Raw genomic sequence first — 24,721 nt, forward strand, 5'->3', positions numbered from 1 at the left:
TAAATGTCTGGTAGAATTTCCCTGGGAAGCCATGTGGTCCTGGACTCTTATTTGTTGGGAGATGTTTGATAACTGATTCAATTTCTTCGCTGGTTATGGGTCTCTTGAATTCTATTTCTTCCTGTTTGAGTTTTGGAAATGCATGGGTGCTTAGGAATTTGTCCATCTTTTCCAGGTTGTCCAGTTTGTTGGCATATAATTTTTTCATAGTATTCCCTAATAATTGCTTGTATTTCTCAGGGATTGGTTGTAATAATTTCATTTTCATTCATGATTTATCTATTTGGGTCATCTCCCTTTTCTTTTTGAGAAGCCTGGCTAGAGGTTTATCAATTTTGTTTATTTTTTCAAAAAAACAACTCTTGGTTTCATTGATCTGCTCTACAGTTTTTTTAGATTCTATGTTGTTTATTTCTGCTCTAATCTTTATTATTTCTCTTCTTCTGCTTGGTTTGGGGTGTCTTTGCTGTTCTGCTTTTCTTTCCTTTAGGTGTGCTGTTAGATTTTGTATTTGGGATTTTTCTTGCTTCTTGAGATAGGCCTGGATTGCAATGTATTTTCCTCTCAGGACTGCATCCTAAAGCATTTGGATTGTTGTATTTTCATTTTCGTTTGTTTCCATATATTTTTTAATTTCTTCTCTAATTTCCTGGTTGACCCACTCATTCTTTAGTGGGGTGTTCTTTAACCTCCATGGTTTTGAAGGTTTTCCAGACTTTTTCCTGTGTTTGATTTCAAGCCTCATAGCATTGTGTTCTGAAAGTGTGCATGGTATGGTCTCAATTCTTGTATACTAATGAAGGGGTGTTTTGTGACCCAGTATGTGATCTGTCTTGGAGAATGTTCCATGTGAACTTGAGAAAAACTATATTCTGTTGCTTTGGGCTGCAGAGTTCTAAATATATCTATCAAGTCGATCTGATCCAATGTATCATTCAGGGCCCTTGTTTCTTTATTGCTCCTGTGTCTAGATGATCTCTCCATTGTTGTAAGTGGAGTATTAAAGTCCCCTGCAATTACCACATTCTTATCAATAAGGTTGCTTATGTTTGTGATTGTTTTATATATTTGGGGGCTTCCGTATTCGGTGCATAGACATTTATAATTGTTAGCTCTTCCTGATGGTAGACTCTGTAATTTTTATATAATGCCCCTTTTCATTTCTTGTGACAGCCTTTAATTTAATGTCTAGTTTGTGTGATATAAATATGGCTACTCCAGCTTTCTTTTGACTTCCATTAGCATGATAGATAGTTCTCCATTCCCTCACTTTCAATCTGAAGGTGTCCTCAGGTCTAAAATGAGTCTCTTGTAGACAGCAAATAAATTGGTCTTGTTTTTTTTTTTTAATCTATTCTGATACCCTATGTCTTTTGGTTGGAGCATTTAGTCCATTTACATTTAGTGTTATTATAGAAAGATATGGGTTTAGAGTCATTGTGATGTCTGTAGGTTCCATGCCTGTAGTGATGTCTCTGGTACTTTGTGTTCCTTGCAACATTTCACTCACAGAATCCCCCTTAGGATCTCTTGTAGGGCTGGTTTAGTGGTGATGACTTCCTTTAGTTTTTGTTTGTTTGGGAAAACCTTTATCTCTCCTTCTATTCGAATGACAACTTGCTGGATAAAGGATTCTTGGCTGCATATATTTTCTGTTCATCACATTGAAGATTTCCTGCCATTCCTTTCTGGCTTTCCAAGTTTCAGTAGATAAGTCTGCCACTAGTCTTATCGGTCTTCCTTTATGTGCTAGAGCATGTTTATCCCTAGCTGCTTTCAGAATTTTCTCTTTATCCTTGTATTTTGCGAGTTTCACTATATGTCATGCAGAAGATCAATTGAAGTTATGTCTGAAGGGAGTTCTCTGTGCCTCTTGGATTTCAATGCCTTTTTCCTTCCCCACATCAGGGAAGTTCTCACCTATGATTTGTTCAAGTACACCTTCAGCCCCTTTCTCTCTCTCTTCCTCTTCTGAAATTCCTATTATATGGATATTGTTCCATTTCATTTTATCACTTAGTTCTCTAATTCTCCCCTCACACTCCTGGTGTTTTTTTTTTATCTCCCTTTTTCTCAGCTTCCTCTTTTTCCATAATTTTATCTTCTAATTCACCTATTCTCTCCTCTGCCTCTTCAATCTGTGCTATGGCCGCCTCCATTTTATTTTGCACGTCATTTATAGCAATTTTTTTAGCTCCTCATGACTATTTATTAGTCCCTTGATCTGTAGCAATAGATTCTCTGCTGTCCTCTATACTTTTTTCAAAAGCCCAGTGATTACTTTTACAAGTATTAATCTAAATTCTTGTTCTGTTGTGTTGCTTAAATCGTTTTTTTCAATTCATTAGCTGTCGCTACTTCCTAGAGTTTCTTTTGAGGGGAATTCTTCTGTTTCATCATTTTGGATAGTCCCTGGCATGGCGCGGAACTGCAGCGCACTTCCCCTGTGCCGAGTGGTGTAACCTGTGTTTGTTGGTGGGGCTACAGTCAGCCCTGATGTTATTCCCCAGCCCACTGCTGGGGCCACGGTCAGACTGGTGTGTACCTTATCTTCCCCTCTCCCAGAGGCAGGACTCACTGTGGAGTGGTGTGGCCCCTGTCTGGGCTACTTGCACATGACCAGGCTTGTGGTGCTGCTTTGATGGGATCTGGTGTATTAGCCGGGGTGGATCTTCAAGGTGCACAGGAGCAAGAGGGGCAGGCTTAACATTGCTTTCCTGTTGGTGGTTCCCTGTGGGAGGGGCCCTGCAGCACTGGGAGGGAGGTAGGCAGACCAATTGGAGAGATGGATCCACAGCAGCACAGTGTTGGGTGTTTGCTAGGTGGAAGCATGTTCGGTGATGGGAACTGTTTCCCTTTGGGATTTCAGCTGGGGGATGGGAGACGGATATGGTGCCGGCCAGTGCCTTTGTTCCCTGCTGAGCTGAGCTCTGTCTTCCAGGGCTCAACAACTTTCCCTCCCTGTGTTCTCTTGCCCTCCCCACTCTCTGAGAGCAGAGCTGTTGACTTATAACATTCCAGATGTTAAGGCCCACTGGCTGTCAGAACTCATGCAGCCTGGCCCCTCTGCTTTTGTAAGCAAGACTAGGGGATTCCACCTTGCTGGGTGGACTGCCCCTCCACCGCCCCAGCTCCCTCCCACCAGTCCGTGTAGCATGCACTGCCTCTCCACCTCTCCTACCCTCTTCCTTTGGCCTCTTGTCTATTCTTGGCTCAGGAGAGTCTGTTCTGCTAGTCTTCTGGCCATTTTTTGGGTTATTTAGGCAGATATGGGTGGAATCTAAGTGATCAGCATGACGAGGTGAGCCCAGCGTCCTCCTACGCCACCATCTTCTCAATCCTCTCTCTACGTAATTTGATTGGAGCATTTAGTTCACTTAAACTCAAAGGAATTATTGATAGAAATGTATTTATTGTATTTTGTTATTTATTTTGTGGTTGTTTCTGAAGATTTTCTCTGATTCTTTCTTGTCTTTCCCTCTTTCATGGTTTGTTGATTTTCTTTAGTTATGTATTTGTATGTCTCTCCTTTCATTCTTTGCATATTAGTGGGTTTTGATACGGTTACCATTAGGTTCGTATATAACTTCTTCTCCATATAACAGTCTACATTAAGTTGATGGTTTTAATTCAAACCCATTCCTGACTCTTCTCCTCTCTATGTTGTAGGCATATGTTGTCATATTTTTCACCATCTTGTTTTGTGAGTACCTTGACTGATTTTTTACAGATACATTTATTTTTTACTGCTTTTGTGTTTCCTAACTCCATACTGTCACTTTTGGTCTCTCCTTTCCACTCAAAGATTCCCATTTAATATTTCTTGCAGGCCTTAGTTAGAGGTCATGAATTACTTTAGTTTGTGTTTGTCTGTGAAACTCTTTATCTGTCCTATTCTCAATTATAGACTTGATAGAGTATTCTTGGTTACAGACTTTTCCCATTCAACACTTTGAATATATCATGATACTCTCTTCTGGCTTGGAAAGTTTCTGCTGAAAAATCCCCTGCTAGACTAATGGGTTTTCACTTGAAGTTAATGTCTTCATTTATCATGCTGTTTTAAAGTTTTTCTTTATTGGGGTGCCTGGGTGGGCTCAGTCAGTTAGGCGTCCAAGTTCAGCTCGGGTCATGATCTCATGGTTCATGGGTTTGAGCCTTGCATTGGGCTTTGTGCTGACAGCTCAGAGCCTGGAGCCTGCTTTGGATTCTATTTCACCCTCTCTCTGCCCCTCCTCCACTTGTGCTCTGTCTCTCAAAACTAAATAAACATTTTAAAAAATTAAAATTTTTCTTGTTTATTACTATTTTTTGCCAATTTACTGACAATATGTCTTGGTGTGGATTTGCTTTTGTGGATTTTGATGGGGCTTCTCTGTGCCTCCTGGATTTAGATATCTGTTTTCTTCCCCAGATTAGGGAAGTTTTCAGCTATTATGTCTTCAAATAAATTTTCTTCCCCCTTTTTTCTCTCTTCTCCTCTGGGTGTCTTATGATACGAATGTTATTACATTTGATGGAGTCACTGAGGTCCCTATGTCTATTCATATTTTGCATAATTATTTTTTGTCTCTTTTATTCAGCGTGATTATTTTTCACTACTCTGTCTTCTAAGCCATTAATTCATTCTTCTGCTTCTTCCAGCCTGCTGTTCATTGCATCAGTAACATTTCTCATTTCATTTATTGAGCCCTTCATCTCTGCTTCCTTGTCTCTGTGTTAAAGGTCTCATTCATGTCTTCTTCTCTTCGTCAAGTCTAGCGAGTATCTTTATGATCATTACCTTAAATTCTCTATCAGGCATGTTAGTTATATCTGTTTCACTTGCGTCTGGCTACTGCCTTTTCCTGTTCTTTCATTTGAGATAAATTTGTCTGTTGACATTCTCATTTTGTGTAGTCCCCTGTGCATGTTTCTCTGTTAGGAAACTCAGCTATGTCCCCTGTTCTTAAGGGTAATTGTCTTCTGAAGATGTTCTGTAGTGTCTTTCTTTTTTTTTTTTTTTTTTAATTTTTTTTTTCAACGTTTATTTATTTTTGGGACAGAGAGAGACAGAGCATGAACGGGGGAGGGGCAGAGAGAGAGGGAGACACAGAATCGGAAACAGGCTCCAGGCTCTGAGCCGTCAGCCCAGAGCCTGACGCGGGGCTCGAACTCACGGACCGCGAGATTGTGACCTGGCTGAAGTCGGACGCCCAACCGACTGCGCCACCCAGGCGCCCCTGTAGTGTCTTTCAATGTAGAGTCTCCTGTTCCCTGTTGCTTGGCACTTCCAGGAGTTTCTCCAATGTGTGCTGCCTGTGCTATGCTGTTTTGTTTGGATGCTTTATCTTTCAGGACAGTGATCCCCAGAGGCTATTTGCCAGTTGTGGGTGGTGTTTTTTCCCTTGCCCGAATGTGGCACATTTAACTTGGCATGTTATGGTCTGCTTGTGAAATGAGATATGTGGCCAGCCACCACTGGAACCAAGACTCTGCAAAACTCCTGTATTATGAGACAAGGTGTGAGTAGGGGTTTGAGCAGGTGTGGTGGGGGAGGGGGACTGTTGTGCTGGGGCTCAGGTGAAGGGTACTGGGAAGGAAAGTTTTTCCAGAGCACGATGGGCTGATCTAGGTAGTTGGGTGAGTTGGGTGAGTTGGTGCTGTACTGGTTCTTGCAAGTGGCCCTTTGTTTATGCTGAGGGGTTGGGGAAGTAAATGATGAAAGCTAGTTCCTTTGCTTTTGGAGGGTATCTCCATGAATGCTGTCTCTCTAGGACATTCTCCAAGATGAGCTAATAAACACACTGTGTGCCCCAGGCACTCTTAACGTAGCCTTTACTATACTGTATGACCATGGGTTGTTTTCATGCCTTCTCTCCAAGAGCAGCCCCAATGCCCTTTGAACTCTATCCCAGTCATGCTTGCTGATCTTTAAAACTCCAGGCTTTAAGCCCCACTGGTTGCCAGAACTCACAAAATTCAACCCTTAATATTTTTCAAGCCAGTTTTTAAGGTGATTCTTTTTCCACTGTGCACTCCCCTGTTAGTCTGTCTGTTGCCTTTCTCCAAGTCCCTCTCTACCAGAGCAGCCATGATCCATTTCTCTCATAAACCATGCTTCCACACTTCCTAACTTAGATGTGTCCACTTCTCTACCTTTAGTTTGTTCAGCCAGTCTTCAGGTCAATGTCTTGGATATTTAAGATAATTTGATAGTTATCAATTTATATTCATGTGAGGAGGTGAGCCTAGGGTCTTCCTAATCTGCCAACATCCTCCAACCTGGTATGTTATAGTTTTGGTCTTATTAATCTCAAAGAATTTTCTAACTTAGCATTTATTCTTGAGACATTAGTTGTTTAAAAATGTATTATTTAATTTCCACATTTGTAATTTATTTGTAAATTTTTAGTTTTGCCTTTTTTAACCATTTTATTATTTTTTTTTATTTACATCCAAGTTAGCTAGCATATAGTGCAACAATGATTTCAGGAATAGATTCCTTAATGCCCCTTACCCATTTAGCCCATCCCACCTCCCACAACCCCTCCAGTAACCATCTGTTTGTCCTCCATATTTAAGAGTTTCTTATGTTTTATCCCCATCCCTGTTTTTATATTAATTTTGCTTCTCATCCCTTATGTTCATCTGTTCTGGGTTTAAAAGTCCTCATATGAATGAAGTCATGTGATATTTGTCTTTCTCTGACTGACTAATTTCTCTTAACATAATACCATCTAGTTCCATCCATGAAGTTTCAAATGGCAAGATTATATTTTTATTTCCAAGTAATACTCCATTGTGTGTGTGTATATATGTGTATATATATGTATACACACACACACACACCACACCTTCTTTATCCATTCATCCATCAATGGACATTGGCGCTCTTTCCATACTTTGGCTATTGTTGATAGTGCTGCTTTAAACATTGGGGTGCATGTACCCCTTTGAAACAGCACACCTGTATCCCTTGGAAAATACCTAGTAGTGCAATTGCTGGATCATAGGGTAGTTCTATTGTTAATTTTTTGAGGAACCTCCATACTGTTTTCCAGAGTGGCTGCACCAGCTTGCATTCCCACAAGCAGTGCAAAAGAAATCCTCTTTCTCTGCATCCTTGCCAACATCTGTTGTTGCCTGAGTTGTTAATGTTAGCCATTTTGACAGGTGTAAGGTGGTATCTCATTATGGTTTTGATTTGTATTTCCCTGATGATAAGTGATGTTGAGCATCATTTCATGTGTCGGTTGGCCATCTGAATTTCTCCTTTCAAGAAGTGTCTATCCATGTCTTTTGCCCATATCTTCCTGGATTATTTGTTTTTCGGGTGGTGAGTTTGATAATTTCTTTGTAGATTTTGGATACTAACCCTTTATCTGATATGTTGTTTGCAAATATCTTCTCCCATTTTGTCGGTTGCCTTTTAGTCTTGATGATTGTTTCCATCACTGTGCACAAGCTTTTTGTTTTGATGAGGTCCCAATAGCTCATTCTTGCTTTTGTTTCCCTTGCTTCTGGAGATATGTTGAGTAAGAAGTTGCTACAGCCAAGATCAAAGAGGTTTTTGCCTGCTTTCTTGAGGATTTTGATGGCTTCCTGTCTTACATTGAGGTCTTTCATCCATTTTGAGTTTATTTTTGTGTATGGTGTAAGAAGGTGGACCAGGTTCATTCTTCTGCATGTCACTGTCTAGTTTTCCCAGCACCACTTTATTCCATTGGATATTCTTTCCTGCTTTGTCAAAGATTAGTTGACATTACATTTCTGGGTCCATTTCTGGGGTCCCTATTCTGTTCCATTGATCTGAGTGTCTGTTTTTGTGCCAAGAAGTATATTTCTTAATGCCCCTTACCCATTTAGCCCATCCCACCTCCCAAAACCCCTCCAATAACCCTCTGTTTGTTCTCCATATTTGAGTCGCTAATGATTTTCCCCCACCCAGTTTTTATATTATTTTTGCTTCCTTTCCCTTATGTTCATCTATTTCTTATCTTAAAATACTCATATGAGTGATGTCATATGATATTTGTCTTTCTCTGGCTGACTAATTTCGCTTAGCATAATACCATCTAGTTCCATCCATCAAGTTTCAAATGGCAAGATTTCATTCTTTTTGGTTTCCAAGTAATACTCCGTTGTATGTATGTATGTATGTATGTATGTATGTATGTATGTGTGTATCACATCTTATTTATCCATTCATTCATCAATAGACTTGAGCTCTTTCCATACTTTGGCTATTGTTGATAGTGCTGCTATAAACATTGGGGTGCATGTGTCCCTTCGAAACAGCATACCTGTATCCCTTGGATAAATACGTAGTAGTGCAATTGGTGGGTCATAGGGTACTTCTAGTTTTATTTTATTTTATTTTATTTTGAGGAAACTCCATACTGTTTTCCAGAGTGGCTACACCAGCTTGCATTCCCACAAGCAGTGCAAAAGAGATCCTCTTTTCCCGCATCCCCACAAACATCTGTTTTTGCCTGAGTTGTTAATGTTAGCCATTTTGACAGGTTGAGATTGTATTTCATAGTGGTTTTGATTTGTATTTCCCTGATGATGGGTGATGTTGAGCATCATTTCATGTGTTGGTTGGCCATCTGAAGGTCTTCTTTGAGAAATGTCTATTCATGTCTTTTGCCCATTTCTTCCTGGATTATTTGTTTTTCAGGTGGTGAGTTTGATAAGTTCTTTATAGATATTAGATACTAACCCTTTTTCTGATATGTCGTTAGCAAATATCTTCTCCTATTCCATAGGTTGCTTTTTGGTTTTACTGATTGTCTTTAGTTGTGCAGAAGCTTTTTATTTTGATGAGGTCCCAGTAATTCATTTGTGATTGTGTTTCACTTGCCTCCGGAGATGTGTTGAGTAAACAGTTCCTGAGGCCAAGGTCAGAGAGGTTTTTGCCTGCTTTCTCCTTGAGGATTTTGATGGCTTCCTGTCTTACATTTAAGTCCTTCATCCATTTTAAGTTTATTTTTGTGTACAGTGTAAGAAAGTGGACGAGGTTCATTCTTATGCATGTTGCTGTACAGTTTTCCCAGCACCACTTGATGAAGAGACTGTCTTTATTCCATTGGATTTTCTTCCCTGCTTTGTCAAAGATTAGTTGACCATACGTTTGTGGGTCCATTTCTAGGTTCTCTTTTGTGTTCCATTGATCTGAGTGTCTGTTTTTGTTCCAGTACCATACTGTCTTGATGATTACAGCTTTGTGATACAGCTTGAAGTCCAGGATTGTGATTCCTCCTGCTTTCGTTTTCTTTTTAAAGATTGCTTAGGCTATTTGTGGTCTTTTCTGGTTCCAGACAAGTTTTAGGATTGTTTGTCCTAGCTCTGTGAAGAATCCTCGTAATATTTTGTTAGGTATTTCATTGAATATGTAGATTGCTTTGGGTCATATTGACATTTTAACAATATTTTTTCTTTATATCCAAGAGCATGGAATCGTTTTCCATTTTTTTTGTGTGTGTTTTCTTCAATTTCTTTCATAAGCTTTCTATACTTTTCAGTGTATACATTTTTCACCTCTTTAGTTATATTTATTCCTAGGTATTTTATGACTTTTGTCCTATTGTAAATGGGATCAATTCCTTGTTTTTTTCTTTCTGTCACTTAATTGTTGGTGTATAGGAATGAAACCGATTTCTGTTCATTCATTTTGTATCCAGCAAATTTGCTGAATTCATGGATCACTTCTAGCAGTTTTTTGGTGGAATCTTTTGGGTTTTCCATATAAAATATCATGTCATCTGTGAAGAATGAAAGTTTGACCTTCTCCTAATTTGGATGTCTTTTATTTCTTTGTGTTGTTTGATTGCAGAGGCTAAGACTTCCAATACTATGTTGAATAACAGTGGCATGAGTGGACATCCCAGTCTTGTTCCTGACCTTAGAGGGAAAGATTTCATTTGATGATACTAGCATTGGGTCTTTCATATATGGTTTTATGATCTCTAGGTATGATCCTTCTATTCCTACTTTCTTGAGAGATTTATTAATAAAGTATTATGTATTTTGTCAAATGCTCTTCCTGCATCTATTGAGAGGATCATGTGGTTCTTGCCCTTGCTTTTATTGATATGATAAATCACATTGACTGTTTTGAAAATATTGAACCACCCTTGCATCCCAGGTATAAATTTCACTTGTCCGTGGTGAATATAATTTTTTAATGTATTGTTGGATCCCGTTGGCTAATATATTGTTGAGGATTTTTGCATCCATGTTCATCAGGGAAATTGGTCTGTAGTTCTCCTTTTTAGTGGGGTCTGTGTCTGGTTTTGGAATCAAGGCAATGCTGGCTTCATAGAAAGAGTTTGGAAGTTTTCCTTCCATTTCTATTTTTGGAACAGCTTCAAAGAGAATAGATGTTAACTCTTCCTTAAATGTTTGGTAAAATTGCCCTGGAAAGCCATTTGGCCCTGGACTCTTGTCTTTTGGGAGATTTTTGATTACCCATTTGATTTCTTTACTGCTTATGGGTCTGTTCAAATTTTCTATTTCTTCCTGTTTCACTTTTAGTAGTATATGTGTTTCTACGAATTGTCCAATTCTTCTAGATTGCCCATTTTATTGGTGTATAATTTCCCGTAATATTCTTTTATTATTCTTATCATTTCTGTTGCGTTGGTTGTGATCTCTCCTCTTTCATTCTTGATTTTATTTATTTGGGTGCTTTCCTGTTTCTTTTTATTAAACTGGCTAGGGGTTTATCAATTTTGTTAATTCTTTTAAGGACCAGCTTCTGGTTTCATTGATCTTTCTATTTTTTATTTATTTGTTTGTTTGTTTATTGTTTTGTTTTGCTTTTTTTTTTTTTTTTTTTTGGTTTTGGTAGCATTGATTTCTGCTCTAATCTTATTTCTTGTCTCCTTCTGGTTTTGGGTATTATTTTCTGTTCGTTTTCCAGCCCTTTAAGGTGATATGTTAGGTTGTGTATCTGAGACCTTTCTTCTTTATTTTGGAAGGCCTGGATTGCTATATACTTTCCTGTTATGATGCCTTTGCTACATCCCAGAGGTTTGGAGCTGTGGTGTTATCATTTTCATTAGCTTCCATGTACTTTTTAATTTCCTCTTTAACTTATTGGTTAGTCCATTCATTCTTTAGTAGGATGTTCCTTAGTCTCCAAGTATTTGTTACCTTTCCAAATTTTTTCTTGTGGTTGATTTCGAGTTTCATATTCTTGTGGTCTGAAAATATGTACGGTATTATCTCAATTTTTTTGTACTTGTTGAGGGCTGATTTGTGTCCCAGTATGTGATCTATTCTGGAGAAAGTTCCATGTGCACTGGGAAAGAATGTGTATTCTGCTGCTTTAGGATGAAATGTTCTTAATATATCTGTTAAGTCCATCTGGTCCAGTGTGTCATTCAATGCCATTGTTTCCTTGTTGATTTTCTGTTTGTATGGTCTGTCCATTGTTGTAAGTGGGGTGTTGAAGTCCTCTACTATTATAGTATTATTATTGGTGGATTTTTTTATGTTTATGATTAATTGACTTATATATTTGGGTGATACTACATTTGGTACATAAATATTTACAATTGTTAGGTCTTCTAGGTGGACTGACCCCTTAATTATGATATAATGTCCTTCTTAGTCTCTTGTTACAGTCTTTATTTTAAAGTCTAGATTGTCTGCTACAAGTATGGCTACTCCACTTTTCTTTTGTTGACCATTAGCATGCTAGATGATTCTCTATCCCTTTACTTTCAATCTGAATGCGTTTTTAAGTCTAAAGTGGGTCTCTTGTAAACAGGATACAGATGGATCTTGTTTTCTTATCCATTCTGTTACCCTATGTGTTTTGATTGGAGCATTTATTCCATTGAGGTTTAGAGTAAATACTGAAAGATATGCATTTATTGCCATTATGATGCTTGTAGAGTTGGAGTTTCTGGTGGTTTTTCTGGTCCTTTCTAGTCTTTGTTGCTTTTGGTCTTTTCTTTTTTTTTTTTTTTTTTTTTTTTTTTTTTTTTTTTTTGTCTTTTCTACCCTCAGAGAGTCCCTGTTAAAATTTCTTGCAGAGGTGGTTTAGTAGTCACAAACTCCTTTAATTTTCCTTTCTGAGAAACTTTTAATCTCTCCTTCTATCTTGAATGACAGCCTTGTTGGATAAAGAATTCTTGGCTGCATTTTTTTCTGATTCAGCACATTGGATATATCCTACCACTGCTTTCTTGCCTGCCGAGTTTCTGTGGATAGGTCTCCTGCAAACCTGATCTGTCATCCCTGTTAAGTTAAGAACTTTTTTCCCTTGCTGTTTTCATGGTTCTTTCCTTGCCTGAGTATTTTGTGAATTTGGCCATGATATGCTTTTTCAATGTTCGGTTTTTGTTGAATCTAATGAGAGTCCTCTGTCCTTCATGGATTTTGATGTCTGTGTCTTTCCCCAGCTTAGGACAGTTTTCTGCTATGATTTGTTCATGTAACCCTTCCACCCCTTTTTCTCTGTTTTCATCTTTTGGGATCTCTATGATTCTGATGCTGTTCCTTTTTAATGAGTCACGGATTTCTCTAATTCTTTCCTTTATTTTTTAATCTTTATTTTTGAGAGAGAGAGAGAGAGAGAGAGAAACAGAGTGTGAGCAGGGGAGGAACAGAGAAAGGAGACACAGAATCTGAAGCAGGCTCCAGGCTCTAAGCTGTCAGCACAGAGCCCGACATGGGGTTTGAACCCACAAACAATGAGATCATTACCTGAGCCTATGTCAGATGCCTAACTGACTGAGCCACCCAGATGCCCCGCTGATTTCTCTAATTCTTTAATCATGCTCTTTTGCCTTAGTCTCCCTCTTTTTTTCTGCTTCATTATTCTCTGTAAGTTTGTTCTTTATATCGCTGATTCGCTGCTCGGTCTCATCCATCCTTGCTGTCATGGCAACCATTCGAGATTGCAGCTCAGTTATAGAATTTTTTATTTCATCCTGAGGAGCTTTTACTTCTTTTATCTCCACAGAGAGGGATTTTAATCTATTTTCAATCCCAGCTAGTATTATTATTGTGATTCTAAATTCTGGTTCAGACATCTTGCTTGTATCTGTGTTGATTAATTCTCTGGCTGCCATTCCTTCCTGCTCTTTCCTTTGGCGTGAATTCATTCATTTCATCATTTTGAAGGAAAAATAGGAATGAATAAGGTAAAAAAATTAAAATTAAAAACAGCACACACACATAAAATGAAATAAATGATGTTAAATCCTGGGTGTTTTTTGGTCTGGGTGTTGAAATGAGCTTGATATATTAGAGAAAAAAGTGAAAAAGAAAAAAAATATGGAAAAAGGTTGAAAATTTGAAAAAATGAATATAATGAAGTAGAATAAAATGAAATGATGGAAGTAAAATAGAATTTGAAAAATTTACATAAAAGTAAAAACATAGTCGAAAAAACTTTAAAAAAATATTTTTAAAACAATTAAAAATAAAAATAATTCTTTTTCTTTCTGCTGAATTCTGTGGTTCAGGTTGTTCAGATTGTTGTGTTAATCCTCACATCAGGTTTCTATATGTGCAGGATGGTTTAGTGTTGTTCTGGCTGTATTTCATGGACACAAGACACAAAAATCACCTCCATGCTGTCCTGTCATCTTGGCTCCTCCTCTATTTTTGCCTTTTTTAAATTGAATTCTAGCTTCATCTCATTGTCAGGGAAGAAGATACTTTTGATGATTTCAATCTTTTAAAATTTATTAACACTTCTTTTTGATCTAGTACTTAATTTAGGAAAAACATTCCATCTGCACTTAAGAATGCACAGTATGTTGTTTTTGGATGAATTTTTCTACTATATCTAGTTAAATTACAGAGTTGTTCAAGTCTTCTATTTCCTTGCTCATCTTCTGTCGAGATAATCTATCCATTATTGAAAGTATATATTGAACTCTTCTACTCTTCTTATAGAACAACTTATTTCTTTCTTCCAGTCTGTCAATTATTACTTTATATATTTTGAATCTTCTGTTAGGTTTGTGAATGTTTATAATTCTTGTATTCTTCCCTTATATTCTTCTCTCTGTATTGCACCAAATATTTTATCAATATATAATGCCATTATTTGTCTCTTGTACATTTTTGAGTTTAAAGGCAGCTTTACCTGGTATTTTTATAGCTTCCCATTTCTCTTTTGGCTATTATTTGCATGAAGCATATTTTGTCATCATTTCACTTTCAACAAACTTGTGTCTTTGCGTCTAAAGTGAGTACCTTGTAAGAAGAATATAGTTGGAACATGGTTTTTACCCATGCTGCCGATCTCTGTCTTTTAATTGATGAGTTTAATCCATTTGCACTTAAAGTGATTACTGGTAATGGAAGGACTTACTTCTTCCATCTTGCTATTGTAATATATGTTTTGTGTGTTTTTTTCCTTATTTTTTCCAATACTACCTTTTTTGGTCTTTTGTTATTTCTTTTAGTGTACTATTTTGATTTCTCATTGTCTTTTCAGCCTGATTTATTTTTTTAAATTTATTTAATATTTATTTATTTTTTTAGAGAGAAAGAGACAGAACATGAGCAGGGAAGGGGCAGAAAGAGAATGAGACACAGAATCTGAAACAAGCTCCAAGCTCTGAGCTGTTGGCACAAAGCTCAAGGTGTGGCTCGAACCCATGAACTGTGAGAGCATGACCTGAGCTGCAGTCAGACCCTCAACTGACTGAGCCACCCAGGTGCCTTTTTAAAAATTTTTTAAACATTCCTTTTTTAATGTTTATTTTTATTTTTTAATTTAAAAATTTTTTTTAACATTTATTTATTTTTGACAGAGAGAGAGAGAGAGAGAGAGCATAAGCAGGGGAGGGGCAGAGAGAGAGGGAGGTACACAGAATCTAAAGCAGGCTCCAAGCTCCGAGCTGTCAGAACAGAGCCTGACACAGGGCTTGAACTCACAGACCGCAAGATCATGACCTGAGCTAAAGTCGGACCCTCAACTGACTGAGCCACCCAGGCACCCCTAATGTTTATTTCTGAGAGAGTGAGAGAGCGACCTGGGCAGGGACAGAGAGAGACAGAGACACAGAATCCGAAGGATGCTCCAAGCTCTGAGATGTCAGCAAAGGGTCTGATGCAGGGCTGGAACCCACAAGCTGTGAGATCATGACCTGAGCTGAAGTCAGACCCTCAACCAACTGAATCACCCAGGTGCCCCATCATCCTGGTTTAGTTGTTTTCTTAGTTTTTTGCCATGGAGATTACAGTTAACATCTTAAATTTATAACAACCTAGTTTGAATTGACACCAAATTAGCTTCAAGAAACATATTTTATCTCCTATACAGCTCCATCCCTCCTTTATGTTTTGTCACAAATTAAATCTTTATACTTTGTGTGCCAATTAACATGGATTTATAATTATTGTCCTATGCATTTGTCTGTGAAATCATGTAAGAAACAGAAGAGTTGCAAACAAAAAATACAATAATACAAGCTGTACTTCTTTTATTTTCATTGAAGTATAATTAATATACAGTGTTATATTAGTTTCAGGGTTACAACATAAAAATTCAACAACTGTATACATTACTAAGTACTCACCACATGAGTGTACTCCTAATCCCCTTAATCTATTTCACCTATCCACTTCCCCTCTGGCAAACATCAGTTTATTCTTTGTATTTCATAGTCTGCTTTGTTGTATGACTCTTTGTTTCTTAAATTCCACATATGACTGGGGCGCCTGGGTGGCGCAGTCGGTTAAGCGTCCGACTTCAGCCAGGTCACGATCTCACGGTCCGTGAGTTCGAGCCCCGCGTCGGGCTCTGGGCTGATGGCTCAGGGCCTGGAGCCTGTTTCCGATTCTGTGTCTCCCTCTCTCTCTGCCCCTCCCCCGTTCATGCTCTGTCTCTCTCTGTCCCAAAAATAAAAAAAAAAAAAAAAAAAAAAATTCCACATATGACTAAAATCATATGGTACTTGTTTTTCTCAGTCTGACTTATTTCTCCAAGCATTCTATGCTCTAGTCCATCCATGTTGTTGCAAATGGCAAGATCTCATTGTTGTTGTTGTTGTTGTTCTTTTCATAGTTGAGTAATATCCCATTGTTCATATATATACCAACTCTTCTTTATCCATTCATATATAGATGAGCACTAGGATTGCTTTAGTGTCTTGGCTATTGTAAATAATGCTTCAATAAACATAAGGGTGCATATATTATTTCAAATTAGTGTTTTTGTTTTCTTTGGGCAAATGCTCAGTAGTGGAATTACTAGGTCATACAGTAATTCTATTTTTAATTTTTTGAAGAAACTTCAAACTGCTTTCCACAGTGACTGCACCAATTTACATTCCCACTAGCAGTGCACATGTTTTCTCTTTCTTCACATCTTTGCCAACACTTGTTATTTCTTGTCTTTTTCATTTTAGCCTTTCTGACAGATGCAATGTGATGTCTTATTGTAGTTTTGATTTGCATTTCTCAGATGGTTAGTGATATTGAAGATCTTTTCATGAGTCTATTGGTCGTTTGTATGTCTTCTATGTAAAAATGGCTATTCAGTTTCTCTGCTGATTATCAAATCTTATTTTTAGTGTTTTTTTAATGTTGAGCTGTATAAGTTCTTTATATTATTTTTTGCATATTAACCCGTATTGGCTATATCATTTTCAAAGTTCATTTCCCATTCAGCAGATTGTCCTGTCATTTTGTTGATGGATTCCTTCACTTTGCAAAAGTTTGTGTGTGTGTGTGTGTGTGTGTGTGTGTGTGTGTGTAGTCCCACTAGTTTTGTTTCTGTTTCCCTTGCATGATGGCACATGTTTGGAGAAATGTTTCTATAGCCAATGTCAAAGAACCTGCTGCCTATGATTTTGTCTAATAGTTTTATGGTTTCCAGTCTCATATTTATGTCCTTAACACAATTTGAGTTTATTTTTGTGTATGGTGTAAAAAAGTAGCCCTGCCTCACTCATTTCCATGTAGCTTTCCAGTTTTCTTAATACTACATATTAAAAAGACTGTCTTTTACTTGTTGTATATTCTTGTTTCCTTTGACATAGATTAATAGACCAAATCAGAGTGGGCTTATTTCTAGGGTCTCTATTCTGTTCCCTTGATCTCTGTGTCTATATTTGTGTCAATACCTCACTGTAGCTTTGTAGTACACATCGAAATCTGGGATTGTGTTACCCTCATCTTTGTTCTCTTTTTCAAGTTTGCTTTGTCTATTCAAGGCCTTTTGTAGTTACATGAATTCATGTTTTTATTTGTTCTCATACTGTGAAAAATACTGTTTGAACTTTTACAGAGATTGCATTAAATCTGTAGATTGCTTTAGGTTGCATTGGCATTTTAGCACTGTTTGTTCTTCCAATCCATGAGCCTGGAATGTCTTTCCATTTTTTTTGTATCATCTTCAATATATTTTTTAAAATATTTTTTAAATATTTATTTTTGAGAGTGATAGAGTATGAGTGGGAGAAGAGCAGAGACAGAGGGAGACAAAATCCCAAGCAGACTCCAGGCTCTGAGCTGGAGGCCTACATGGGGCTCAAAACCACAAACCGTGAGATCATGATCTGCCCTGAAGTTGGATGCTTAAATGACTGAGCCACCCAGGTGCCCCTCAATTTCAATTTCTTTCATCAATGGTTCAACGTTTTCAGAGTATTGGTATTTCACTTCCTTGGTTAAGATTATTTTTAATTATTATTTTTTAAATTTTTGGTGCAATTATAAATGAGATTTTCTTAATTTCCCTTTATGTTACTTAATTATTAGTGTGCAGAAATGCAACAGATTTCTATATATTAATTATCTTGCAACTTTACTAAATTTATTTATCAGTTCTAGAAGTTTTTTAGTGGAGTCTTTAGGGTTTTCTATATACAATTTCATGTCATCTGTAAATAGTGAAAGTTTTACTTCTTCCTTACCAATTTAGATGCCTTTTATTTTTTTATTTCTTGTCAAATTGCTGTGATTAGAACGTCCAATACTATTTTGAATAAAGTGGCAACAGTATATATCCTTGTCTTTTTCCTGATCTTAGAGAAAAAACTCAATTTTTCATAAGTAAGTATGATGATATTTGTGGGATGTTTATATCTGGGCATTCTTATGCTGAGTTATGTTCTCTCTAAACCTACTTTGTAAATAATTTTATCAGGAATAGATTTGTACTTTGTCAAATGTTTTTTCAGCATCAATTGAAATGATCATATAGTTTTTATCCTTTCTTTTGTTAAGGTGATGTAACAGATTGATTTATGAATATTGACCAGTGCTTGCATCCATGGAACAAATGCATGTTGTGATTAGTGAAATCTTAATGTACTGTTGAATGCAATTTGCTAATATTTTATTTGTTGGATGCAATTTGCTAATATTTTATTGATGATTTTTGCACCTATGTTCATCAGAGATATTTTCCTATTCTTTTCTTATTTGTGTACTTTCTTTATCTGGTTTTGTTATCAAGGTAAAGCTGGCCTTGTAGAGCAATTCTGGATGATTTCTATCTTCTATTTTTTGGAATAGTTTGAGAAGCAGAGATATTAACCCTTTTTTATTATGTTTTTAAAATTTATATTCAAGTTAGTTAATACGCAGTATAGTCTTGACTTCAGGAGTAGAACCGAGTGATTCATCTCTTACATATGACACCCAGTGCTCATCCCAACAAGTGCTATCCTTAATGTTCATCACCCCTTTAACTCACCCCCCACCCTGCCCTACAGCAACCTTTAGTTTTTTCTCTGTATTTAAGACTCTCTTATGGTTTGTCTTCCTCTCTGTTTTATCTTATTTTTCCTTCCCTTCCCCTTATGTTCATCTGTTGAGTTTCTCAGATTCCACATATGAGTGAAATCATATGAAATCTGTCTTTCTCTGACTGACTCATTTCACTTAGCCTAATACTCTTCAGTCCATCCACCTTGTTTCAAATGGCAAAATTTCATTCTTTTTCATTGTCAAGTAGAATTCCAGTGTGTGTGTGTGTGTGTGTGTGTGTGTGTGAGTGTGTTCATACCACACCTTCTTTTTTTGTTATGAAATGTATTGTCAAATTGGTTTCCATACAACACCCAGTATTCATCCCAAAAGGTGCCCTCCTCAATGTGCATCACCCACCCTATCCTCCCTCCCACCTCCCATCAACCCTCAGTTTATTCTCAGTTTTTAAGAGTCTCTTATGGTTTGCCTCCCTCCCTCTCTAACTTTTTTTTCCTTCCCCTCCCCCATGGCCTTCTGTTAAGTTTCTTAGGATCCACATGAGAGTGAAAACATATGGTATCTGTCTTTCTCTGTATGACTTATTTCACTTAGCATAACTATCTTCATTTCCAACCACGTTGCTACAAAAAGCCATATTTTATTATTTCTCATTGTCAAGTAGTATTCCATTTTGTATATAAACCACAATTTCTTTATCCATTCATCAGTTGATGGACATTTAGGCTCTTTCCATAATTTGGCTATTGTTGAAAGTGCTGCTGTAAACATTGGGGTACAAGTGCCCCTATGCATCACCACTGCTGTATCCCTTAGATAAATTCCTAGCAGTGCTATTGCTGGGTCATAGGGGAGATCTATTTTTAACTTTTTGAGGAACCTCCACACTGTTTTCCAGAGAGGCTGCACCAGTTTGCATTCCCACTAACAGTGCAAGAGGGTTCCCGTTTCTCCACATCCTCACCACATCTATAATCTCCTAATTTGTTCATTTTAGCCACTCTGGTGTGAGGTGGTATCTCAGTGTGGTTTTGATTTGTATTTCCCTGATGAGGAGCAACATTGAGCATCTTTTCATGTGCCTGTTAGCCATCTGGATGTCTTTTTTAGAGAAGTGTCTTCATGTCTTTTGCCCATTTCTTCACTGGATTATTTGTTTTTTGGGTGTGGAGTTTGGTGAGCTCTTTATAGATTTTGGATACTAGCCCTTTGTCTGATATGTCATTTGCAAATATCTTTTCCCATTCAGGCAGTTGCCTTTTAATTTTGTTGATTGTTTCCTTTGCAGTGCAGAAGCTTTTTATCCTCATGAGGTCCCAATAGTTCATCTTTGCTTTTAATTACCTTGCCTTTGGAGATGTGTCAATTAAGAAAATTCTGCGGCTGAGGTCAGAGAGGTTTTTTCCTGCTTTCTCCTCAAGGATTTTGATGGTTTCCTTTCCTGAAAAGGATTCAGGTCCTTTATCCATTTTGAGTTTATTTTTGTGAATGGTGTGAGAACGTCGTCTAGTTTCTTTCTTCTGCATGTTGCTGTCTAGTTCTCCCAGCAACATTTGTTAAAGAGACTGCCTTTTTTCCCTTGGATATTCTTTCCTTCTTTGTCAAAGATTAGTTGGCCATACGTTTGTGTGTTCAATTCTGGAGTCTCTATTCTATTTCATTGGTCTATGTGTCTGTTTTTCTGCCAATAGCATGCTGTCTTGTTGATTACAGTTTTGTAGTGCAAGCTAAAGTCTGGGATGGTGATGCCTCCTGCTTTGGTCTTCTTCAATATTACTTTGGCTATTCGGGTCTTTTGTGGTTTCATATAAATTTTAGGATTATTTTTGTTGTAGCTTTGAAAAGAACCCTGGTGCAATTTTGATTGTGATTGTATTGAATGTGTAGATTGCATTGGGTAGTATTGACATTTTAACAATGTGTATTCTTCCAATACATAAGCATGGAATGTTTTCCCATTTGGGCTCTTTCCATAATTTGGTTATTGATACCACTGCTATAAACATTAGGGTGCCTGTGCCTCTTCGAATCAGCATTTTTATATCCTTTGGATAAATTCCTAGTAGTGCAATTTCTGGGGAACCTCCAGCTTTGGCTTTCTTTTTCAACATTACTTTGGCTATTTGGGTCTTTTGTAGTTCCATACAAATTTTAGGGTTGTTTGTTTTAGATCTGTGAAGAATGCTGGTGGTATTTTGTGGATTGCATTAAATATGTAGATTACTTAGGGTAGTATAGACATTTTAACAATAATCATTCTTTAAATCCATGAGTATGGAATATTTTGGACTTTAACATGTATTACAAAGCTGTAATCATCAAGACAGTATGGTATTGACACAATAACACTTTATTATTTTTTAATTGTTTTAAATGTTTTTATTTATTTGAGAGAAAGAGAATGAGCAGGGGAGGGGCAGAGAAAGAGGGAGACACAGAATTTGAAGCAGGCTCCAGGCTCTGAGCCATCAGCACAGAGCCGACATAGGGCTTGAACTCACAAACCGTGAGATCATGACCTGAGCCGAAGTCAGACACTCAACCGACTGAGCCACCTAGGTGCACCACTATAACCCTTCTTTAAATGTTAGTAGAATTCACTGTGAACCCATCTGGTCCTGTACTTGATTTTTGGGAGATTTTTTTTAATTACTGATTCAATTTCATTGCTAGTAATCAATGTGTTTAAATTTTCAATTTCTTCTGGATTAGGTTTTGGAATGTTATATGTTTGTAGGAATTTGTCCATTTATTCTAGGTTGTCCAATTTAGTGGTATACTATGCTTTATAAAAGTATCTCATAATCCTTTGTGTTTTTTTGGTGTCAATTGTTATTTCTCCTCCTGCATTTCTGATTTTATTTTTTGAGTCCTCTCTCTTTATTTCTTTTTGAGTTTGTCTAAAATTTTATCAATTTTGTTGATTTTTTCAAAGAAAAAATCTTTCATTTTTTTTTTAGTCTCTTTCATTTACTTGTATTCTAATCTTTATTATATCCTTCCTTTACTGGCTTTGGGCTTTGTTCTTCTGGGTCCTTCAGTTGTAAGATTAAACTTTTAATCTGAGATTTTTCTTGCTTTCTAATGTAGGTCTGTATTGCTATAAACTTCTCTCTGAAGAACTTTTGCTTCATCCCAAAGATTTTAGATAATTGTATTTTCACTTTCATTTGTGTCTCTTTATTGTTTATTTCCTCTTTAATATCTTGATTGACTCAGTCATTGTTTAGTAGCATGTTATTGTTTAGTAGCATTGTTATTCTTCATGTATTTATACTCTTAGAGTTTTTTTTTCTTGTGATTGATTTGTGTCATACAGTTGTGGTTGGAAAAGATACATGGTATAATTGCAATCTTCTCGAGTTTATAGAAACTTATTTTGTGACCAAACATGTGATGTGTCCTGGAAAATGTGCCATGTACATTTGAAAAGAATATGTATCCTGTGCTTTTTGAGAATGGAATGTTCTCTATGTATCTGTTTTGCCTATCTGGTCTAATGTATTTTTCAAACCACACTGCTTCCTTGTTGATTTTGTGTCTAGATGATCTCTCCATTGATGTTAGTAGGGTGTTAAAGTCCCCTTCTCCTTGTGATTTTTTTCCTTTATGTCTGTTAATAGTTGCTTTATGTATTAAGGTGCTACCATGTTGGGTGCATAAATATTTAATATTGCTATTTCATATTGTTGGATTGTTCCTTTTATCATTATGTAGTGTCCTTCTTTGTCTCTTGTTACAGTCTTTGTTTTAAAGTCTATTTTGCCTGATACAATATTGCTAAACCAGCTTTTTAAAATTCTATTTGCATGGTAAATGTTTTCCATCCCTCCACTTTCTTTTTTTAAATGTTTATTTATTTTTGAGAGAGAGATAGGGAGAGTGAGAATGGGGGAGGGGTATAGATAGATAGGGAAACAGAGGATCCAAAGCAGGCTCCACACAGACAGCAAAGAAACCAATGCAGGGCTTGAACTCAGTGAACCATATCATGACCTGAGCTAAAGTTGCATGCTTAACTCACTGAACTACCCAGACATCCCCCCATCCCTCCACTTTCAATCTACAAGTGTCTTTAGGTCTAAATTGAGTCTCTTGTAGGCTGCAAATAAATGAATGATACAGTTTTACCCACTTAGTCAAGCTATGTTTTTATTATATCCATTTAGTCAACCTATGTTTTTTATTATTGGAGTATTTAGTCCAATTCCATTTAAGTTATTGATTTGTATGTACTTATTGGCATGTTGTTGCCTGTTTTACAATTGTTTTTATGGTTCATTTCTGTTACTTTCTTCCCCTCTTCCTCTCTTTCCTTGCGGTTAATAGCTTTCTGTAGTGTTTTCCTTGGATTCCTTTCTTTTTATTTTTCATTTTCTTCTCATTTCTAGTACAAAAACTAAATTATGTTTTTTTTTGATTTGTGTTATTAAATTCATATGTGGCATCTTATGTATATAGCAGTCTACATTACGTTTATGGTGGCTTAAGTTTTAACCCATTTTAAATGTTTATTTATGTATGTATTTATTTATTTATTTATTTTTTGAGAGAGAGAGAGAGAGAGAGAGAGAGCACAAGCAGGGGAGGGGCAGAGAAAGAGTGGGAGACACAAAATCCAAAGCAGACTTCGGGCTCTTAGCTTTCAGCACAGAGTCCAACACCGGGTTCAAACCCACAAGCCGTGAGATCATGGCCTGAGCAGAATTCGGATGCTTAACAGACTGAGTCACCCAGGCAACCCTTACATTTTAACCCATTTTAAAGCATTGAATTTTTACTCCCCTACCCCACATTTTATGTATATGAGGTCTTACTTTTTATCCTTTTATATCGTGAATCTCTTGGTTGATTTTTGGAGATGTATTTGATTTAACTGCTTTTATACTTTGATCTTGATATTAGTTTTATAAATAATTAGATTAATACATTTAGTATATGTTTGCATTTACCTGTGAAATTTGTTGTTTCCTAATTTTCTTATTCCTGATTATAGCCTCTCTTTTCCACCCAAAGAATTCCCTTTGACATTTCTGTAAGGCTGGTTTAATGTTGATGAATACTTTTAACTTTAGTTTGGGAACTCTACCTATTATTCTATTTTGAATACTGACATTGCTGGGTAGAGTATTTTTGTTTGCAGTTTTTTCCTTTCAGCACTTTGAATAGATAATGCCACCCTTTTCTGGCCTGCAAAGTCTCTGTTGAAAGCATCAGCTGATTGCCTTATGGTATTTCCTTCGTATGTAATCATTTTCTCTTCCTGCTTTTAAAATTCTCTCTTAATTACTACTAGTTGACATTTTAAGCATTCTACCTCTTTCTGTGGACATCCTTGGGTTAATTTTGTTGGTGAATTTCTGTGCCTCCTGGATTTGGATGTTTATATCCTTCCCCAGATTAAGGAAACTTTTAGCTATTATTTCTTCAAGTACCTTTTCTGCCCCCTTCCCTCTCCCTTCTCCTCTTAGAATTCCTATAATGCAAATGTTATTATCCTTGAAGATGTCTCTATGTTCCCTTAAACTATTTTAATTTTTTATTATTCTTTTTTCTTTCTGATGTTCATCTTGGTTGCTTTCCATTACCCTATCTTCCAGACCACTGATTCATTCTTCTGCATCCTCTAATCTGCTATTGATTCCTCTAGTGTATTTTTTATGCCAGATATTGAGTTCTTAATCTCTTACTGGTTCGTTTTAATATTTTCTATTTCTTTTTTGAAGGCCTCACTGAGATCCTCCACTCCTTTCTCTAGTCCAGTGGATATCTCAATGACCATTACTTTGCATTCTTTGTAAAGCATATTGCTTACCCCTGTTTTATTTAGCTCTTTTACGGTGGTTTTGTTGTATTCTTTACTTTGAGATATATTCCTCTGTCTCCTCATTTTGTCTTTCTGTTTGTTTCTATGTATTAGGAAGGTCAACAATATCTCTTGATCATGAAAATAATGGATGTCTGAGAAGGAGGTCCTTGGTGCCTTGTAGCAACTGCCCTCTGTTGGTCAGAAACAGGTGCTTAAGAGTATTTTCTGACACTGTTGTGC

The sequence above is a fragment of the Leopardus geoffroyi genome, chromosome X, assembly GCF_018350155.1.
Source record: "Leopardus geoffroyi isolate Oge1 chromosome X, O.geoffroyi_Oge1_pat1.0, whole genome shotgun sequence".
Taxonomy (NCBI): domain Eukaryota; kingdom Metazoa; phylum Chordata; class Mammalia; order Carnivora; family Felidae; genus Leopardus; species Leopardus geoffroyi.